The sequence below is a fragment of the Gossypium hirsutum genome, chromosome A12, assembly GCF_007990345.1.
Source record: "Gossypium hirsutum isolate 1008001.06 chromosome A12, Gossypium_hirsutum_v2.1, whole genome shotgun sequence".
NCBI classification, from domain to species: domain Eukaryota; kingdom Viridiplantae; phylum Streptophyta; class Magnoliopsida; order Malvales; family Malvaceae; genus Gossypium; species Gossypium hirsutum.
Genome location: NC_053435.1, coordinates 21,261,139 through 21,285,299, shown reverse-complemented (window position 1 = coordinate 21,285,299; position 24,161 = coordinate 21,261,139). Strand labels below are relative to the sequence as shown.

At 35.1% G+C, this 24,161-nt stretch overlaps 1 non-coding gene across 1 annotated transcript; it reads left to right on the top strand.

Moving 5' to 3' along the window:
- Positions 1 to 16,511: 16,511 nt before the first annotated feature.
- LOC121211921 (small nucleolar RNA R71) lies at positions 16,512 to 16,618 on the top strand. Its single transcript, XR_005907137.1, has one exon. It is a non-coding gene; the product is annotated as a small nucleolar RNA R71 (small nucleolar RNA).
- Positions 16,619 to 24,161: the final 7,543 nt, after the last annotated feature.

The following is a 24,161-nucleotide window of genomic DNA, read 5'->3' as shown; positions in this document are numbered from 1 at the left end:
AGTGATTTGAGTGAATCTTTAGGGAGGATGTGAAACTCTGTGATATTCTGAATCAAAGGTAATTACTTAGATGCGGAGAGATATCTATGTTTGCATGATTAAATACTCAACTTGGGATGTTTGAAAATTTTATGTTCTTTTAGTTGAATTCTCAATATATGATTACTTATGGATTATTCTGAGATATTATCGATAGAAATTATAAATTGAGAAGAATTTATTTTGATTATGAGTTGAGAATTTTGCTTGAGGACAAGCAAATGCTTAAGTGTGGGGGTATTTGATAAACCGTAAATTATACATATTTTTACCCCATGTTTAATGCATTTTATGGATTATTTCTCATTAGAATTGGTGAATTCGATGCTCCAAATGCTTTAATTTCATGTTTTATACTTAGGAGAGCATAGGAGAGCGAAAGGAATGAGAAACGGGCCAAAAACAGAGAAAATAGGCCAAAGTACGAAATCAACACAGCTTGGACCTCCTCACACGGGCAGACCACACGGTCGTGTCAATTTGGCAAGCTCGAACACGACCTAAAGTAATCGAACACGGGCGTGTGCAACGAACGTGTCCCTGCCGAGCCCAAGTGAAGTCCAATTCAGAAAAGGCCAATTTTGAGGGTTTTTAGGCATTCCAAAGCCTATAAATACACTTGAGAAGAGGAGAAAAAAAGAGGCGGAGAATAGGGGGTAAGGAATTCTCCAAGGAAACCGATTGATCCATCTCAGAGCCGGATTCATCATCAAGACTGAAGATCTTTCCTCAATTCCCCTTCAGGAGTTTTGGGTTTTCTTTATGTTTTTTATTCTTTATTTTTCTGAGATGTTTTCTTATTTAGTTATGAACTAAATCCCCCAAATACCTAAGGGGAATGAAACCTAAGACGAATCTTGTTATTATTTTCTGAATCGTATGATAAATATTTAACTTGTTTTTAATTATGTGTTCTTAATTCTTGTTTTGATATCCCAGGATACTGATTCAAGACATGGTCTTATTTGGAGAAGGAATAGACCCTGTCTAATAGTACATTTGTCATAATTAAGCGGAGTTGATTGTGCGCCTAGAAATAGGGTGACAAGATTTTACCGGATTAGGGTGAAACCTAATAAGGGGATCCATAGATCGAGTTAATGCAACCCTAGAGTGTTAATTAGAGAAAAGTCTCAGTTATTCAATCTAGGGATTAGACGTTATTAGTCTTGAATAGGGATAATAACATAACTTAGGGATCTCTACGGAACAAGTAAAGTCTAGGTGGATTTTTCCTTAGGTATTGTCTTCATTCAATCAATTTTCCCAAAAGCAATTCCCCAATTCTATTCTTTGTGCATTCTTAGTTTAGATAAGTAGTTAATTAAAACCAAACCCCATTATTCTTAGGCTAGATAATAAAAAGACAGTCATTACTAGTACTTTTAGTTCCTCTGGGTTCGACAATCCGGTTTTGCTAAAACTATACTACTGTTCGATAGGTACACTTGCCTAAATCGCGATAATAGTTAGTTTCAAGAACGATTAATTATAAATATTTAAAACCTATCATGAAACCTCATGATCAATCCCATTATTAGGTTTCACCCTAATTCGGCAAAATCTTATCACCCTATCTCTAGGCGTGCAATCAACTCTGCTTAATTATGACAAATTTACTCTTAGACAGGGTCTATTCCTCCTCTGAATGCAAGAATTAACTCGAATCAATATCCTGGAATATTAAAATAAGAATTAAGAACATAGAATTAAGAACAAGTCAAATATTTATCATACAATTCAGATAATAATAACAAGATCCGTCTTAGGTTTCATTCTCCTTAGGTATTTAGGGGGTTTAGTTCATAATTATAGAAGAAAACATCTCAGAAAAGTAATGAATACAAAACATAAAGAAAACCCAAAACCCCTAAATGGAAATTGAAGAGAGATCTTTAGTCTTAATGATGAATCTGGCTTCTGAGATGGACCAATCGGCTTCCCTTGAGTAATCCTTACCTCCTACTCTGCATCTCCCTTCTAAGTGCCTCCTCAGGTGTTTAAATAGGCTTTAGAATACCTAAGAGCCCTCAAAATTAGCCTTTTCCGAATAGGGTTACACTTGGGCTCGGCAGGGACAAGCTCGTGTGTGATTACTCCAGCCCGTGGTCAAGGCTGTTGAATAGGCACGGGCGTGTAGTCTACCCGTGTAAGTCGTGCTTCGATCTTGCCAAAGGGACACGGCCGTGGGACATGCCCATGTGAGGAAGTCTAGGCCGTGTTGATTTCTCATCTAGGTCCATTTTCTTCGTTTTTGGCTTGTTTCTTGCTCTTTTTACTCTCTTATGCTCACCTAAGTATAAAACATGAAATTAAAGAATTAGGAGCATCGAAGTCACCAAATCTAAGGAGAAACTATCCATAAATGTGTTAAGCATGGGATAAAAATATGTATAAATTACGGTTTATCATACTTTAACTAACAAAATCTTCTTATTCCGCAACTCTTTAGTCTAACGAGTTAAAATGCAAATCGGTTCTTCTTCGTAGGTCATATCAGGCTTAATTTCAATCTCGGACGGACTAATTACATGTGAAGGATCAGATTGATATCTACGAAGCATCGAAACATGGAATACATTGTGGATCTTTTCTAATTCAGATGGCAATGATAGTCGGTAAGCAACTGGCCCAATACACTCTATTACCTCATACGACTCAATGAACCTCGGACTCAATTTGCCTTTGCGACCAAATCTGAGTATTTTCTTCCATAGTGAGACTTTCAAGAAGACTTTATCTTCGATCTGAAACTCTATATCTTTACATTTCAAGTCCGTATATGATTTCTAGCGATCTGATGCCGCTTTTAGACTTTCACGAATCACTTTTACTTTCTGTTCAGTTTCCCTGATCAAGTCAACCTCGTGTATCTTATTTTCACTGAGCTCAGTCCAGTACAATGGTGTACGACATTTATGATCGTACAAATCTTCATAAGGTTCCATTTTGATACTTGATTGGTAGTTATTATTATACACAAATTCAATCAGAGGTAGGTATCCTTCCCACGTACCTTCAAAATGAGAATGCAACATCTCAACATATCCTCAAGTATCTGAATAATTCGCTCAGACTGGCCATCTATTTGCGAATGAAAAGCAGTACTGAAATGTAATTTCGTATGTAGTGCATCTTACAGTTTCTTCCAAAACCGCAATGTAAACCTCGTATCTCTATCCGAAACAATAGATATAGGAACACCATGTAATCTCACAATCTGAGAGACATACAATTCAACCAGTTTATCAAGTGAGTAGTCTGTATGTATCAGAACAAAATGAGCCGATTTAGTCAATCTATCAACAACAACCCAGATTGCATCTTTCTTGCTCGGTGTCAATGGTAAAGCAGATACAAAATCCATCGTGATTCTATCCCACTTCCACTCAGGTATCATGATAGGCTGAAGCAATCTTGAAGGCACCTGATGTTCAGCTTTTACTTGTTGACAAACTAAACATCTTACAACAAAGTCAGAAATGTCTCATTTCATACCATGCCACCAGTAAAGCTATTTCAGGTCATTATACATCTTTCTACTACCTGGATGAATAGATAACTGACTGCTATGAGCTTCATTCAAAATCATCTGAATCAACTCTGAATTCCTCAGAACGCATATTCGGTTTTTGAATATAAAACAGTCATCAGCGTTAACTCTGAATTCTAAATCAGCATCTATCTCACACTGAACTCGTTTTACGATTAACTCATTATCAACCTTCTGGGCATCACAAATTTCTTGAATTAATAACGGTCTTGCTTTTAATTTAGCTACTATCAAACCATCATCAGACATGGTCATATGCGTATTCATTGCTCGCAAAGCAAATAGTGATTTTCGGCTCAAAGCATCAGCAACAACATTAGCCTTTCTTGGGTGGTAATCAATCACAAGCTCGTAGTCTTTTAGTAATTCTAACCATCATCGTTGTCTCAAGTTCAGATCTTTCTAAGTCATCAAGTACTTCAGGCTTTTATGATCAGAATAAACATGACATTTCTCACCGTACAGATAATGACACCAAATTTTTAATACGACCACAATGGCTGCCAATTATAGGTCGTAAGTCGAATAGTTCTTTTCATGTGGCTTCAACTATCTTGACATATAAGCTATAAATTTATCTTTCTACATCAAAACACAGCCCAAACCATTTAAAGATGCATCACTATAAATAACAAATTCTTTACCCGATTCTAGATGAACTAGCACTGGAGCTTCAGTCAAAAGGGCTTTCAACTGATCAAAGCTTTTCTGGCACTTTTCTGACCACTCGAATTTAACATCTTTCTCCAATAGCTTTGTCATCAGGGCTGCAATCATAGAGAAACCTTTCACGAACAGTCTATAATATCCAGCAAGTCCTAAGAAACTTTGGACTTCAGAAACATTTTTCGGAGGTTTCTAATCAAATATAGCTGAAATTTTGCTCGGATCAACCCGAATACCTGATGCTGATACTACATGGCCCAGAAAACTTACTTCACTTAACCAGAACTCACATTTACTGAATTTCGCATATAGCTGCTTATCTTGCAAAGTCTATAACACAAATCTTAAATGCTCAGCATGTTCAGCTTCATCATGAGAGTAGATCAAAATGTCATCTATAAACACAACCACAAACCGGTCTAGATACGGTCTGAAGATCCGATTCATCAAGTCCATGAAAATAGCAGGTGGATTGGTGAGTTCGAATGGCATAACTAGAAACTCATAGTGGCCATACCTCGTTCTGAAAGCAGTATTTGGCACATCGGAGTCTTTAACTCGCAACTGATAGCAGTCCGATCTCAAATCTATTTTTGAAAACATTGTAGCCCCTTTCAATTGGTCAAACAGATCATCAATCCGAGGCAACGGATATTTATTCTTTATAGCCACCTTGTTAAGTTGTCTATAATCGATGCACATTCTCATAGTTCCGTCTATCTTTTTCACAGACAACACAGGTGCACCCTACGGAGAGAAACTCGGTCGTGCGAAACCTTTATCTATCAATTCTTGCAGCTGAGCTTTCAATTCTTTTAATTCAGTAGGTGCCATTCTGTCCAGAGCTATGGATATCAGAGTCGTCTGAGGCATTAACTCAATACCAAACTCTACCTCTCGAATATGTGGCAAACATCGTAATTCTTTAGAAAACACATCTGGATACTCACATACAACAGGTACTGATTCAATGTTCGTTTCGGCCACTTTACTGCCAAGTATATATGCAAAGTAAGCTTCGCAGCCTTTTCTCACATATTTCTGAGCTAACATCGAAGAAATCACTGCTGGTAACCCCTTCAAATCACTAGATCCAATCTGAACAATCTCATCATTCTAACTCTGTAGATCAATGGTCTTTCTCTTACAGTTCACAACAGCATCATGTACTATCAACTAGTCCATACCCAGAATTATATCGAATTCATCAAATGGCAGCAGCATCAATCAGCTGGAAAGCACAGATCTCAAACCCTCAAGGGACAATTCTTACACACTTTGTCAACCATAACACACCGACCCGAGGGGTTTGACACTCTAATCACAAACTCAGTAGACTCAACAGGTAGAGTCTTGCTAAGTATTAATGTCTAACATACATAAGAATGAGTAGAACCAGGATCAATCAATGTAATTACATTAGTATCATAAAGAGTGAACGTACTAGTAATAACATCCGGGGATGAAGCCTCCTCTTGCGCACGAATGACATAGGCTCTGGCAGGTGCACGAGCCTCAGATCTGACTGTTGTATCTTTATTTCCTCTATGATTACCGCTCACATTACCCACATTTCTCGTTGGTCTACCCCGACCCGTAGTATTACCCGATCTTGTGTTCTGCATTGGATTCTCTTCAGCTAACCCTGGGCAATCTCAAATATAATGGTCTGTCGATCCACATTTAAAAAAGGCCCGATAATGCAATCTGCAACTGTCGAGATGTCGTTTACCACAGTGTTTACACTCGGGCTGATTTGATCTGACATTACCCACATTAGCTACTGAGGTAGCTCTCGAACTCACCAGTGGTCTACTTTGGTCTCGTCGAGAATAACCCGTAGTGGCTTTTGAATGACTGAAATCATCTCAGAACTTCTTTAGTGCCGACTGGACTGACCTACTGAATGATCTCTTATGCAAGTCTTTAGCTTCAAAATAAACTTTTCTTTTCTCTTTCCCGAGCTCTTCAGCTTTGCAAGCTCGCTCAACTAGTACCACGAACTCTTTTATCTCAAGTATGCCAACTAACAGTTTAATGTCTTCATTTAGCCCATCTTCAAATCTTTTACACATTATGGCTTCGGTAAAAACACACTCTCGGGCATACTGACTGAGTCTCACAAATTTCCGCTCATACTCTGTCATTGTCATCTAACCCTATTTCATCTTCAGAAATTCTTTACACTTCTGATCGATAAATCTCTGACTGATATATTTCTTACGGAACTCAGTCTGAAAGAATTCCCAGGTCACCTGCTCTCTCGGGACTACTGATACCAGGGTATTCCACCAGTGATATGCTATGTCTTGAAGCAAGGATATAGCACATTTCAAACATTCATCTGGAGTACAGGACAGCTCATCAAACACACGGATGGTATTATTAAGCCAGAACTCGGCCTGCTCAGCGTCATTATCATCAGTGGCTTTAAACTCTTCAGCTCTATGTTTTCTGATTTTATCAACATGTGGTCTATTCAATCGCAACAGATCATTTACTTGAGGTTCAACAGGCATGGAAGATAGATTAATCGAGGGCAGAGGTTGTTGTGCAGCCGGGTTAGTCCGGATATATTGAGTGAACCAATCATTCATCATTTGATAGAAGGCTTGTTTAGCCTCACTTTCTTGATTACTCGAAGTCGGTCGAGAATCAGCCTGCGCTGACCCTTGCCCAAGAGCAGGCGCTACACTCTCGACATCATCAGCTACAGCTTTATCGGGATCCATTTACTATATGAAAATACATTTCAAATGTCAGAGGTCATCACACTATCACAGAATAATATTATGGCATGTATAGCTAGACTCACACGCACTACGTTAGTCCTAGAACCGACTAAACCGTAGCTCTGATACCAATAGAATGTAACATCCGTAACCCGTGTCCGTCGCCAGACTAGGGCCACAAGACATTATTGAACATAAACACAGTTCTGAACATTCTTATATTATCACAGGTCGTATTCCTATATACAAGAAAAACATATGACTAATTAAATGTAAATATATTACATTTACAAATCACAGGTTAATCACTTTAATGATAATCGAATGCTATAATAAAAATTAAAGATTTTATTTCTTAATTCTATACAAGTGCAGGTTTAACCAACTAAGTCATATTACAGGGCATTATGTCCTTTAGCATACACGACATAGTCAATTTCAAAAATATTCAAAAATATTTCATTAAACATTTAAGTAATAACAATTCCATCATTTAATTTAAGTTACAAAAATTAATCAAATGCACATCTGTATACAAATATTATAATATTATTTATTAAAAAACCACTTTACTATAAATACATACTCAACACGTATTCAATATTCAATTTAATCAATTGTATCTATTTTACAGATCATATATGCATGACAAATGCATATGCACCCCCCAAGACAAACCAAAACATAATAACAAATATTATTCTACTTTACTCATATATCAACCATGGTATAAGTGCATCTATACATATACATATATAAGTTCAACTAACAAAGCATATCTAATTAAATTAACATTTATCTTTTGCCATGATAAAGAAATTATAATTTGTACATATCATTATTCCAAACCATATGGGATCACCGAATAAACCTTTTGCAATATCTTACTTGCATCTAACTAGTAGGTGATATACTTGCTACAATTAACAACCATCATATATTATATAGCCGAGATATATAACAACTTAATAAAAATTTTATAAAGTGAATATAATCTTAACATGAGTTTAATCTAAGACCAAATAAAAACACATCCATTATCAATGTAAACTACATGTATATGTGCCGATCTAATAATCATTTATACTTAATACCTCTTGTTATCATTTAGCCAAATATACATGCCAACCAAAAGAGGTTATTACTATCATTACAAGTCATAATTGTAGCATTTCAACCAAAGGTAACATATCAAATATATTTTTATACTTACCAATGTGCCATGGCCGAATCATTCAAACTACCGCCAGCCCACAAATCAATTTCAATGCACAAAAATATATATCACTAATAACATTCAACCATAACACCTAGTATTATAATTAAAACGAACACAAACCATAATTAAGCATAATCGATTTCAAGTAAGGTAGTTAAGCCATTTTCGCATGGCCAATATACATTCATTTCCAAAATAACTAACCCCAAAACCAGCCGATACATGTCATAATTTAAGTTTAGCTTAAAGGTACCAAAGCAGTAGACAATGTGATGAACTTGGCTGACAATCCCCGAGCTTGTAGCTTGACCTCAAAATCTATAAAACAAAGTAAACATAGCATATAAAGTAAGCTATCAAAGCTTAGTAAGTTATAAGCAAATAATCAACTCAATATCATAATTGACTCATATTAACTAAACGAAATGCATTAACATTTTCATGCTTGACCTAAAACTTATAAATTCTATATACAATACATTTCTCATAGACTATTATCCACCTAAGCTGAATACACATGTAATCATTCAACATCTTATAAATCAACTTCCAACCAAATAGACATAATAAACTACACATCCATTTACTCTTTTATACAACTTAAGAATCATCAAATGACATCCCATGTTTAATTAATACCTAAGTAGCCGAATACACAAATTATATATACACATATTAAGTAACATTTCAATACTACACAAATTATTCATTCACAAGCCGAATACACATACCGAATACACATTCTCGGTTGAATCGAACTCCGAAATGTAGTAGCCACATTTAATCATATTCGGCCATAGTATATTTAAATTCCAACATTTCATAACAGCATATAAATATAACATTAAATTACCAATAAACACATCTATTTTCTTATAAACTTACCTCAGACGATACAAAACGGAATCGGGCAGCTAGTCGACAATTTTCATTTTTTCCCCGATCCAAATCTGATTTCTTTGGTTCTTGATCTAAACATATTCAAATTAAGCTCATTCAAACATATTTTCATTCAATTTAGTCTAAAAAACATAAATGGGAAAACTACCATTTTACCCTTGACATTTATAATTTTTATGATTTAGTCCCTATTGCACAAAACACAAGATACACAAAACTTCCCTATACTTATGTTGAGCCAAATTTTACCCACTCTCAAAAAAGTCCATATATTCAATTTATTTTACATTTTAGTCCCTAAAATTATTATTTTTGCAATTAAGTCCTAATTACTCAAAATCATCAAAAATTCTAATACAAAACATGTTAATATAAAACATACCTTCAATTTTTCATCGTCAAACAACAAAAACCACAAGCTATCAACAATGGCACAACTCAAAATATTCCTCAAAATCAAAAATTCAAGCATGGGTTTTGTAGTACTCGAAGCAACGATCTCAAAAATGTAGAAATTATCAAAAACCGAGCTGAACTCTTACCTTGATTAAGCTTTAAAGATGGCCGAACCCTAACCTTTGTTATTTCTTTTTTCTTTTTGTCTAGTTTTGGTCAAGAGAGAATGATAAAAACATAGTTTATTTTATGTTATTATAACATATATTAAGTTTAATATTTAAATTACTTTTTTATCATTAATGGTTTAATATAAAAACCACATATAAGTCTTAAACCGTCCCACTAATATATTTACAGGATATTTACAACATAAATTCCCCAACTTAGAAAGCCACTAACTATTTGGCCCTTATACTTTAAACTACCAAATTTTCAATTTACGTGATTAAGTCCTTTTATTTAATCAGACACCTAAACGACAAAATTAAATGGTGAAAATTTCACAGACATAAATTCATACAAAATAAACACATAATATAATTTTTAAATATTTTTCTGACTTATATTTTTGGTCCCGAAACCACCATTCTGATTAGAGTCTAAGTCGGGCTGTTACAGAATTAGCTTCAGTTCCAATTTCATCTCACTTGGCTCTTCTTGCTTGCCTTGATTCAGCTCATGCACCTTCTCTACTAACCTTATGTTTTAACATGGGCATTTAAGCAAAGTGAAGTGATTAATGATGGGAAATAAGCACTTTCTGTCTTCTTTTTAGCACAATCATGAATCTCCTTGAGAATAATTTTGCCAACGTTAATGGATATTTCTGTCAAAATTGCATATAACAAGAGCATCCGTTCTATCGAGATGGTGGAACTATGTGAGATAGGCATCAAACTGTAGCGAACGAAATAAAACCATACTTTTGCTACTAGTTTTAGGTATTCCCTTCGGCAAGAATGTCTCCAAACTTTTCTTATAATCCATTGGGTTCTCAGATTTGTCACAACATCAAGCACTTGTTGAAGAAAATCCCAATTGATATTGTTCATCATAGGGAGTACTCATCTTTTTCAACATCAGGTAAGTTAAAGAAATCATTAATGGACTTAGAAGTAAGAGGTATCTTTTTCTTTCGAACGATGACCTCAGTAGCATCTTGCATAGTCAAACTACCATAGAATTCTCGAATTAGTTCATCATTGGGAAGTGAACGAGCATCACAAAATCGTTCCCACTTGAGAGCATTGATTTTCTTTCTAATCGGTATAGGAACAACCATCAAATCATAACTCTTCAAGTTAAAACCTTTTTCTGGGATCATAGGTTGATGCTTGAAGATTGAATCAAATCCTTCTTTCACTTTTCATAGATCAAAATCAGGTTTCCAGAAGTAGTCTTTGAAGATGTAGTTCTTTTGCAAGACATGGTATCATTTCTTGAGAATTTGGCAAAGTTTCTGCATAAGGGGAAAAAGAGAAATCAGCAAGGTGGATAAGGACTTGCTACGACGAAAATCTTGTGACGGCAAGTATGGTACGATGGTAACGACAGCGCGCAACAGCAATAGCGGTGCGTAACGGTGACAATAGAGATGTACGGTAGCAACATTGGTGCTTTAAAAATCTTCTTGTGGTGGCAATAGGTGATTTCGACCAAAAAAAAAGAGAAATTAGGGTTTCTTTCAGGTTTTGAGGCTAGTGGCACAAGAGGGAGATTTAGGGATTTTTAGGGTTAAGCAAATTACTTTGAGGGATATAAAAATAGTATAACGAAGATGAGTTTATATAGGGAAGAATTAGGGCAACATGTAGTGAAATTTTAGTTATATTAGGGTTACTTGGGCGGTAAGTAATGGGAGTGGTGGCAAATTATGGATTTTTTTCGTCCTTTTTACTGTCTTAGGCCTCAAACTCAGACTGTATTTACAAACTTACTAACAAAAAAAAAACTAATTAGTACTTGGACCAAATTTGACCCCTTTTATTAACATAAAAATTTAAAATTCAAACAAAACAAATGAAACTCAAAAATTTTAAATCTTAATTAGAAAATTTCTTCTTAACAAATTACATTAAATCTATTCCCATGAAAGGTTGGAGGGGTCACAGCAGTCCCGCTTAAGTTCCAATCTCCTTAGACAAAATTAATTAAATGTAATAAGTTAAGAAAATAAGTTCTAATTATTTATTTATTTACAAAATGCATTCATGAAAAATCAAGGGTCTGTTAATTTGAATGAGGATTCAACTCGCTCAACTTCACCATCCCAGTGGTGTTTGAGACGTTGACCATTAACTTTAAACGTACCTTCGTAATTGTCATATAATTTAATAGCTCCATAAGGATAAACTTGGTAAATGGTATAAGGTCATTTCTATCGGGATTTAAGCTTTCTAGGAAATAACTTCAACCTTGAATTAAACAACAAAAGCTTTTGACTTTCTTTAAACTCGCGAGGTTGTATATGACTATCATGTCATCTCTTTGATCTTTCTTTACACATTTTGGCATTCTTATAGGAAAACAGTCTCTACTCTTCCAACTCATCAAGTTGTAACATCCTGCTCTCACCGGCTTGCTTAAGATCAAAGTTCAACTGCTTCAAAGCCCAGTGAACTCTATTCTCCAACTCTAATGGCAAATGACATGCCTTTCCAAAGACTAACAGATAAGGAGTCATTCCTAATGGTGCCTTAAATTCTATTCGGTAGGCCCATGATGCATCATCGAGCCTTTAAGACCAATCTTTTTTGCTAGGGCGTACTACCCTTTCAAGGATACCGTTGATTTCACGGTTCATTCTTTCAACTTGCCCAGTAGACTAGGGGTGATAGGCAGTAGCAATCTTGTGCTTCACATCATATTTTTCAAGCAACCACTTAAGTCATTTGTTTACAAAGTGAGAACCTTTATCACTAATAATAGCTCTTAGTGTCCTAAATCGTGTAAATACATGCTTATGTAGGAATCGCATGACTACCTTAGCATCATTTGTAAGGTATGTTTCAGATTCAACCCACTTGGATACATAGTCCACAGCAACTAAGATGTATTTGTTCCCATACGAAGAAGGAAACAGGCCTAAGAAGTCAATGCCCCATACGTCGAATAATTCAACCTCCAAAATGTTTGTTAAGGGCATCTCATTCCTCCTTGATATATTTTCGATCCTTTGGTGTTTATCACAATTCTTCACATAAGCATAAGCATCTTTAAATAGTGTCGGCCAAAAGAAACCTGCTTGCAAAATCTTTGTTACAGTACGTGAACCACCAAAGTGTCACCCTCTTGGAGATGATCTCAGCAATCTCACTTTTAGCTACACACTTTCGGATTATATTATCTACACATTGTTTAAATAAAAACGAATCCTCTTAAAAAAATATTGACTATCATGAAGGAATTTTTTCCTTTGTTGGTATGTTATTTCTCGAGTAATTATTCCACATGCAAGATAATTGGCAAAATCAACAAACCAAGGTGTTTCATGAATTCGACTTACCTCAAATAAGTGTTCATCTGGGAAATTCTCATTGATAGGTACACATGATCGAGTTACCTCATCTTGCTCCAACCTCGACAGATGATCAACTATTTAATTTTAGACACCTTTTCTATCTTGGATCTCAAGGTCAAATTATTGGAGTAAAAGTAACCAACGAATTAGCCTCAGTTTTGTATTTTTCTTCATGAGCAAGTATTTAATGGCCGCATGGTCAGCAAATACTGTAACTTTGGTACATTTAAGATATGAGCGGAATTTTTTAAAAGCAAAAACTATAGCAAAGATTTCCTTTTTAGTTATCGTATAATTGAGTTGGGCTTCCATCAAAGTTCTACTTGCATAGTAAATAGGGTGAAACACTTAGTTTCTTTTTTGACCTATCATAGCTCAAACGACATAATCATTTGCATCGTACATCAACTTAAAAGGTGAGCTCCAATCAGGTGTAACGATTATTGGGGCTGAGATTAACCTTTTTTTAGATATTCAAAAGCTTCCAAACATGCTTTGTTGAAATCAAACACTATATCTTTCTCTAACAATAAACACAATGGTTTAAAAATTTTCGAGAAATCTTTGATAAACCTTCGGTAAAAATAGACATGGCCTAAGAAACTTCTGACTCCTTTCACATTAATTAGGGCCGGTAATCTATCAATTACGTCCACCTTTTCTTTTTCGACTTCAAACCCTCTTTTTGAGATTTTATGCCCTAAGACAATCCCTTCCTTAACCATAAAATGGCATTTTTCCCAGTTAAGGAGAATATTCGTCTCTTCGCATCTCTTTAATACCTTAGCAAAATTACTCAAACAAATATCATAAGTGTTACCAAAAATCAAAAAATCATCCATGAAAACCTCAACAAAATTTTCTACCATAATAGTGAATATTACCAACATGCATTGTTGAAATGTTGCAGGTACATTGCATAAACCAAAAGGCATTCACCTATAAGCAAATGTATTGTATGGATAAGTAAATGTTGTTTTATGTTGGTCCACCGGAGCTACAACTATTTGGTTATATCGTAAATAGCCATATAAAAAACAATAGAATTTATTACCTGCCAGTCAAGCTAACATCTGATCCATAAAAGGCAATGGAAAATAGTCCTTTCGAGTGGCTTTATTCAACTTCCTGTAATCAATACAAATTCTCCAGCCAGTAACAGTTCTCGCTGGAATCAACTCGTTACACTTATTTTCAGCAATCATGATTCCACCTTTCTTTAGCACACACTACACCAGACTTACCCACGAACTATCTGAAATAGGATAGATAATTCCTGCATCTAACCATTTGATCACTTCCTTTCTCACAACTTCTTTCTTAATAGGATTGAACCTCCTTTACCCATCAATTCGAGCTCTTTCGCCTTCTTCTAAAATAGTTTTATGCGTGGAAAAAGGACTTATACCTCAAATATCAGCTATGGTCCAACCAATTGCTTTCTTAAATTTCTTTAGAATAGTAATTAGTTACTCTTCTTGATTTTTCGTCAGTTCTACTGAAATAATCACAGGTAAAATGGAATAATCACCTAAATAAGCGTATTTCAAATGGGAAGGAAGTACCTTTAGTTCGAGTTTAGGTGGTTCTTCAATTTACAACTTGGGTTGCAGAAATTCTCTGACTTCTAACTCCAACGGTTCAAACTGTGTGTATTGAATAAAATTTCTCGGATTGGCTTCCATCAAAGCCATTTTTTCTTCACCTTCTTCATCTTCAAAGGGTCAAGACCTAAGGCTTTCTTTAATAGATCCTCTTCAAAATTGCTTTCCATAGAAACTAAGGTTTCTATCTCTTCCATAACTGAACACTCTTCTGTCGGATCGAGAAATTTCATCGCTTTAAGAATGTTAAAGGTTACCTGATCGTCTTGAACTCGAATGGTGAGTTCACCTTTCTGCACATCAATTACCGTTCTTCCCGTCGCTAAGAAAGGTCTCCCAAGGATGATCGTCACTTCTTTTATCTGCTTCAAAATCTAAGATAATAAAATCAGTAGGAAAAATAAATTTATCGACTCTTACCAAAACATCATCGATCTTTCCCTTGGGATATGCTAAAGATCGATCCGCTAGCTGAAGCGTCACATTTGTAGGTTTTACTTCACCTATCCCTAACATTTTGAAAATAGACTTAGGAATCAAGTTGATACTCGCTCCTAAATCATACAAAGTTTTACCATAGTAAAATTCACCAATATTACAGGATATAGTAAAGCTTCCTAGGTCTTTCAATTTCGGTGGCAGTTTATTCTACAATAATGCACTGCACTCCTTTTTCAAGACAACAGTCTCATACTCACTCAGTCGTTTCTTCATAGACATTATATCCTTCATAAACTTCACATAGTTTGGCATTTGTTCTAAAGCCTCCACCAACATAATATTGATGTGTAACTGCTTCAGAACATCCAAAAACTTCTTGAATTGCACATCCTGTTTCTGTTTATGTTTCTGCAATCTTTGCGGATATGGAGGTGATGGAACTTTTGGTTGAATCGGATAACTCTTCTAAGTAGGTAAATCTGCATCCAAAGAAGATATTAAAGTATCTGAATTCACTAAGTTAGGATTTTCTTTGTAAGTCTTTGCAGATTCTGACACTTTTGGTGTAGGAATTTCAACAGCTAGTTGATTTTTCTCAACGGGCTTATCTTCAACATCAATCAATCGGGGTTCCATAATTTTACCATTTTGCAATGCCACTGCCTTGATATGTTCTTTACCCAAATTTCTTAGATTCTTAGTATTGCTCGACAAGGTTCCTTGCAGTCTATTACGAAGCTTTGTAGCTAACTGACCCATTTGGTTTTCCAAATTTTTCAATGTTGTTGCTTGGCTTTAGATCAAAGCGTCATTCTTTGCAATGTACGCTTTCAGCAAGTTCTCCAAACTATTTGATGCCCCAGCTTAAGGTGGTTTTGAGGCTTGCTGATTAAACCCTTGAGATTGGTTGGGTCTATGCTACAATAAGTTGTTGTTCGGTGCATTTCCTTGGTTGCTCCAAGAAAAATTAGGATGATTACGCCATGAAGGATTGTAGAAGTTGGACTGGGGTCCTTTTCCACTCCTATTTTGATGTTCGTTCCCCATATTGTACGCTAACTCGGGATTTGACAGACAATTCTCAAAAGAATGACCTTCCCTACAGTACACACAGGAAACTACTTCAAACAGATTTGGTGGCTAAACTGAAAAATTATTAGCACTATTAGCGGTAAACTGTTTTAACATAGAGGAAATAGATGATACCTGAGCTGATAACGAAGTGAGGGCATCAACTTCATTAACTCTAGCTACACGTCTTCCTGAAGCTGTTCGATTTGTTGGCCATTGATAGTTATTACTTGTGATTCTCTCAATGATTTCATAAGCCTCATTATAAGATTTAGACAAAATTGCACCATTCGCAGAAGCATCTACCATCAATCTTGTATATGCATTGAGACCATTATAGAATGCCTCCAACTGGATACAATGAGGAATCCCATGATGAGAATACTTACGAAGTAACTCCTTGAATCATTCCCAAGCCTCATAGAAAGACTCATCATCCAATTGCTGGAAAGTTGTGATCTCGTTCCTCAACTTAGCATTTTTGCTAGGCGGGAAATACTTAACCAAAAATCTCTTTACTAATTCTTGCCATGTAGATATGCAACTTGGTGGCAATGAATTAAGCCATGCTCGTGGTCAATCTCACAACAAGCACGAAAACAACTTCAACCTCAATGGGTCTTCAGTCATAACGGCTATCTTGAATGAATCACTCACCTCTATAAACAATCGAAGGTGGATATGTGGATCTTCCATGGGTATACCACTTTTGGAGCATTTGAAACATTACTGGCTTCAATTCAAATTGGGCTGCCTCAATATCTGGCCTTCTAATTCTTGGATTTAACTCACTGAAAAGTGGCACAACATATTGTCTGATGCATCGATCCCTATCATCGGCAATGAGGATGGGATTTAATTTCCAAGGTCTATCTCGACTTGTCTTTGAGTTGTTCATTCATGTCTTCTTTGTCTAAAAGTTCGCTCAATTTTAGGGTCTACAAGGTGCAAATAGATAATTCGATCTATGCTCATAAACACCTGAAAAGAAAATCACAAAATTAAAAAGAATAAGTTAGTAATGTCAGAATAAACCAAATTGGAAGTAAATAATTTCACAAAAAAATGACTATGGCAACAGTTAACAATCCTCGACAATAGTGCCAAAAACTTGTAACGCGTAGGTTTGTGCAAGTGTACACAGTCATTATCAAGTAATAAGTAAGTATCGAGTTATCGTCTCCACAGAGATTGTATTTGTGTTAAATCACTTAATTGTAAAATCATATTAACAACTTGATAAATAAAAACACTATATGATTGAGAAGTGATGATTAAAATTAAATATATTAAACTAAATGCAACGATCCCCAATGCAAATTATCCTACATATGCAAACTATATGAATGAAATAGATTTTAGCAAAATTAAACACAATTTGCAACAATTATAACATAAATAAACTAGGACAATTACTTTAATTAAACTCAATTTATTATCAACATGCTTAATAACATTCAGCAAAACATTCCATGGCAACTCGATCTTTCATGAGTTTGGAAACTACATTAGGTCCTCTCGGAATCCTTTACTTAGTAAATATGCATTTTACTGATCCTTATTTACAAAGGTTCTTAGCATTCATGTGAGGTAACAGGGACGTGTTAGGTTTGAAACAGTTTAATCATACAAATCTAACAACTATGCAGATAACAGAGCTTGGTTAGAGTTGTTATGCAACCTGCAATTTAATCGGGTTAGAATCTAAATTAAGCGAGCACATTTCAATTATGTGTCCACTTGCCGTCATCTATTTAGGATCGCTCAGCTAATTCAGGTGCATTTCAATCACGTATGAATGAAATACAGACTTAATTTTAATTGAAAACATGATCAATTGAGGCATAAACATTATAAACATGAATATATTATTTAATCAAAGAAATCATCCTAGCTTAAGTAAAATTAAGCTAACATTGGTGTAATAAGAACAAAGAACACATAGCAAACATTTTCATATTAAATTAAAGAAAAGAAAGATTAAACCCAAATCAAAGTGGCTGTCACCCAAGACTCTAACCGACGAGGCTCCTTCGCTTTGCTCCTTTGCTAATGGCTCTCCAAGGTAGCCGACCAAGGGCTCTTTAAAAGTCTTAAGTGCTAAAATCTCTATGAAGAGGTGATGCTAGGCGTGGGGAATGAAAAATGCTAAAGAGAATTGAGAGAAAAGAGAGAATGATGAGGGATGAAGGATGATTAGGAATGGTGAAATGAAGTCTTATTTATAGGTGAAAGGAGGAGAGTAGCTTGCTAAAAATAGAAAGCTTTAGTCTCTTCAAGCTTCTTCAATGAGTGGTTGGCCATGATTAGTGGATTTTGAGTTAAATTTTTCTTGATTTTTAAGTAATTTAAATGCCATAACAACTCAGGACTAAGACTCGGTCTAATGTAAATCTTTGGGCAAATCTCTAATTTTTTCAACATTGCAAGGACCTTGTGTAATTAAACTAAAAAGATGTGGAAAGCCATGTGTAGCTGAAATTGGGTTGACTTGGTCTTCAATTTGGACTGTTTTTGTAATCCAACAAAGCTATCAGACCTGTCCAAAATAAATCAACAAATTAAAAGACCAAAGAATAAAATAATTAATTAATTAAGACCCAAATTATTAATGAAATATTTTAAAATGAATTATTAAATATAATTTTATATTTTATTATTTAATTTAATCATGCATGGTCCATTTTATGTCTTAAAAATATAAATGTTCCAATAAATATAAGATAAGCCATTTTAAGGATGAAAACTATATAATAAAGCATAAAATCACAATTTAATAATTCATATGTCTTAATTTCATATTTTCACATATTTTATTAATTTATTAAACAATTACTTAGTTTTAACAACGAATTTAAGTAAAAAATATATATAGGAAAAATCCTATATATTTTTCAGTTTACAGGACCTCCAATTTTAAATTCCATATCTATTTGGTACCTTTAGCTACTAGAATTAAGCTTTTGCATTTTGTGCAATTTGATTCTTTTCATCAAATTAGACATGTAAACGATAAAATTTCTTGACGAAATTTTCCTACGATATTTCTATCATACTATGGACCATAAAATAATATTAAAATAAATTTTCTTCCGACCTCGGATTTGTGGCCTCGGAACCATTGTTTCGATTTCATTGAAAATGGGTTGTTACAACTTTTCCCCTTAAACGAATTTTCGTCCTTGAAATTCTTACCAGTAAAGAGGTTCAAATATTGTTTTCTCATAGTTTCCTCGGGTTCCCATGTAGCTTCTTTTATTCCATGCCGTTGCCAGAGGACTTTTACTAAAGCTACATTTTTATTTCTAAATTCATTCACGTATCATGCAAGAATTCTGATCAGTTCTTCATTGTATGTCATGTCAGGTTGAATTTCAACATCCGTCGAAGAAATAACATGTGAAGGGTCAGATCGATATCGTCGTAACATAGACACTTGAAAAACATTATGAATCTTTTCTAGTTTTGACGGTAAAGCTAATCGATACACAACAGGTCTGATTCTTTCTGTAATTTCATATGGTCCATTAAATCGTGGACTTAGCTTTCCTTTACAACCAAACCGAAGAACTTTCTTCCAAGGTGAAACTTTCAAAATTACCTTGTCACCAACTTGAAATTTTATCTCTTTACATTTAAGATCCGCATAAGATTTCTGACGATTTGAAGTTGGTTTCAAACTATTTCGAATCACTTTTACTTTTTCTTTAGTTTCACGAATAAAATCAACTCCATATCTTTTGCACACCAAGCTCAGTCCAATACAGCGGAGTTTGGCATTTGCGACCATACAAAGCCTCATACGGTGCCATCTTTATGCTTAACTGATAACTATTATTATATGAGAATTCAACTAATGACAAATATTTTTCCCAATTGCCTTCAAATTCTAAAACACAATACCATAGCATATCTTCAAGAATCTGGATTACACACTCAGACTGACCATCAGTTTGAGGGTGAAATACGGTACTAGAATGTAATTGTGTACCCAGAGCTTCTTGTAACTTTTTCCAGAATCGTGATGTGAATCGCGGGTCTCTATCTGAAATAATGGAGATTGGCACTCCATGAAGTCTAATAATCTCTTAAACAAATAACTCAGCCAATCTATCAAGTGAGAAATCCGTACGTACCAGAATAAAATTTACAGACTTTGTCAAACGATCGATGATAACCCAAATGACATCTTTCTTTTTTAGAGATAGGGGTAACCCCGATACAAAATCCATAGTAACTCTATCCAATTTTCATTCTGGTATCGTCACTAGCTGTAATAGTCTCGAAGATACTTGATGTTCAGCTTTAACTTGCTGACATATCAAACATCTAGATACAAAATCAGAATTATCACATTTCATTCTTGGCCACCAGTACATCTATTTCAAATCATTGTACATTTTATTACTTCCTGGATGAACAGGCATACTACCACTACGAGCTTCATGCAAAATTTTCTATATAAGATTTGAATTCTTCGGTACACAAATTCTATCTCTGAATTATAGACAATCATCAGGTCCTATCTGATTTTTGAATCAGAAATCGACTCACACTGTACCTATTTAGCTTGCAACTTATTATCATATTTCTAGGCTTCGCAGATCTGCTGTAGAAACATCGGTTTAGCTTTTAACTCTGCTAAAATTGAGCCATCATCAGACAATGACAATCAGGTATTCATCGCTCATAAAGTAAACAAATTCTTTCTACTCAGAGCATCTGCAACTACATTTGCTTTTCCCAGATGGTAATCAATAACTATGTCATAATCTTTCAACAAGTTGAGTCATCTACGCTGTCTCAGATTCAAATCTTTCTGCGACATCAGATACTTTAAGCTCTTATGATCAGTAAATATATGACACTTTTCACCAAACAGATAGTTTCGCCAAATTTTTAAAACAAAGACAATGGCTGCTAACTCTAAGTCATGTATTAGATAGTTCTTTTCATGTGACTTTAACTGTCTAGAAGCATAAGCTATTACTTTACCTTCCTGCATCAAAACATAGTTTAAACCATTCAAAGATGCATCATTGAAAATCACAAATTCTTAACCTAGTTCAGGCTAAACTAGAACTGATGCTTCGGTCAATAGGACTTTCAACTGGTCAAAACTTTGCTGACATTTATTAGACCATTCAAATTTCACATCCTTCAGTAATAACCGTGTCATCACTGTAGCTATCATCAAAAACCCTTTTACAAATCTCCGATAATAACCAGCTAATCCCAGAAAACTTCTAACTTCAGATATGTTTTTTTGGTGGTTTCCAGATAACAATTGCTGAAATTTTATTCGGATCAACTCTGATGCCCTGCCGATACTATGTGTCTCAAAAACCAACTTCCCGAAGCCAAAATTCACATTAGCTAAATTTAGCATACAGTTGTTTTTCTTGCAATGTATGCAGAACAGTTTCCAGATGTTCAGCATGTTCAGTCTCATCTGGGGAATATACCAGAATATCATCAATAAATGCCACAATAAATCTATCCAAATATGGTTTAAAAATTCTATTCATCAAATACATAAATATTGTAGGTACATTAGTTAAACCAAACGGCATCACAAGGAATTCATAATGTTCGTACCTGGTTCTCAATGCTTTTTCTGACACATCAGAATCTTTAATTGCTAACTGATAATAACCAGAACGAAGATTAATCTTTGAAAACACTGTGACACCCTTTAATTGATCAAAAAAATCATCAATACGAGGCAGTGGATATTTATTCTTGATTGTAACTTTGTTGAGTTGTCAGTTATCAATGCATAATCTCAATGATCTATCATTTTTCTTAACAAAAAGAACTAGTGCACCTCAATGTGAAAAACTAGGTTGAGCAAAATCCTTATCAGTCAATTCTTGCAACTGTGCTTTCAATTCTTTTAACTCTATAGGAGTTATTCTATATGGTGCTATCGATATCGGTGTTGTTCCTGGTACAAGATTTATAGCAAATTCGACCTCTCTGATCAGCAGTTATCCAGGTAACTCCTCTGGAAACACATTAGGATACTTACAAACCACTGGCACTGATTTAATCTTAGACTCGGACACTTTAGTATCCAATACATAAGCAACGTAAGCACTACAACCTTTTCAACATATTTTTGTGCTGACATAGCTAACATCACATTAGGCAGCTTATTTAATTTATCTGATTTAATATGAAGAATTTTACCATTCTAACATTTCAATATAATATGCTTTTGTTTACAATTTACCACGACATTATGCAAAGTTAACCAATCCATACCCAATATCACATCAAATTCATCAAACGGTAATAGCGTCAAATCAGCTAGGAAACAATAACCCCGTATCGTTTACAAAAAATTCTTACAAATTTTATCAACCATCTAGAGGGTCTAATATTTAACCACAAATTCAGTGGACTCAACAGGCAAATATTTACTAGACATTAAATTCATCCAAATATATGAATAAGTCGAACCAGGATCAATTAAAATAGTTACATCAGTATCAATAAGAGAAAAAGTACCAATAATAACATCTGGCGTAGAAGCATCTTTACGTGCATGAATAGTATATGTCATAGCTGGTGCTCGTGCTTCAGATCTTACAGTGAAATCTTTCATCGTACCACGACTACCACTCACATTTCCAGGATTACGGGGTGGTCTACCTCTCGTAGCTGTGTTGCTTAGCCTTGAAGTTTCAATAATATCTTTTTCGGGTTTCTCTAGGCAATCTCTAAGATAATGGTCAAAGGAACCACATCTAAAACAAGCTCCACTCTTCATTCTACACTCACCAAAATGTAACTTATTACAGTACTTGCACTTGGGTTTGGAGTTTCTAACACTACCCGCATTTGCTACAAATGCAGCCTGAGATCTAGGACTGGAACGTTGAGTACCTCTATCTCTCCCAGAGTACCCTGCAGAAGTAGTAGAATGGTCATGATATTTTTTTGAATTCTTTGATGCCGAATGGTATGACTTTCCTATAAATCTTTTACTTAAAGTTCTGGCTTCAATATTAGCTTGTTTTTTCTCTTTGCTTAGCTCCTCAGCTTTATAAGCTCGATCAACCAATACAACAAACTCTTTCAACTCAAGAATCCCGACCAATAATTTTATGTATTCATTTAAGCCATTTTCAAACCGCTTACACATTGCAGTTTCAGTCGGAATACATTCTCTAGCATATTTGCTCAATCGGAAAAATTCTTGTTCATATTTAGATACTGTCATATGACTCTATTTAATCTCCAAGAATTCTTGTAACACCCCTTACACGTGTCCGAGGCTGGGACAGGATATGAGGCATTACTAGACTTAAACATACATAATCACATAAAATCAACCATAAAATTTTGTCCAAATTAAAATCATTCATAGATATGTATAACGTCCCTTAAACGGGTTTACGAGGCCCTATACATGCATCAAAGATGATTTGGGACTAAACCAAAAACTTTAAAAACTTCTGGGAAAACTTAGAAATTTTCATCATGAAACAGGGTCACACGCCCATGCGGGTAGGCCTATGGTCACACACACCCGTGTGGCTTGGGACACGTCCGTGTCCTCAGCCTGTATAACTCTCTGTTTATGATGTCATCTCCAAATTAGGGGTACACGACCAAAGCACACGCCCATGTCCCAAGGCCATGTTCCTTACACAGCTGAGAAACACGACCGTGTCTTAGCCCGTGTGACCAATTCAAAGTTAAAGTACAAGATGCAGGGGACACACGGCCGGACTACACGCCCATGGAGGCAGGCCATGTGTCACACACAGCTTAGACACACGCCCGTGTGTCTACCCGTGTGGACCTATTTTCCAAGCCATTTGCCACCCATAGTTGTACACATACACTTATACATCTCTATAACAATTAACATACTTAATTGAGCAATTATATATCCACAATCAAGGCTCAAGCATGACATCCTCACAACAATACATGCATGCACATAACATTTCTCTTATTCAAGTCCAAACTTACCAAAACACATATAATATATATAATTGGTTTA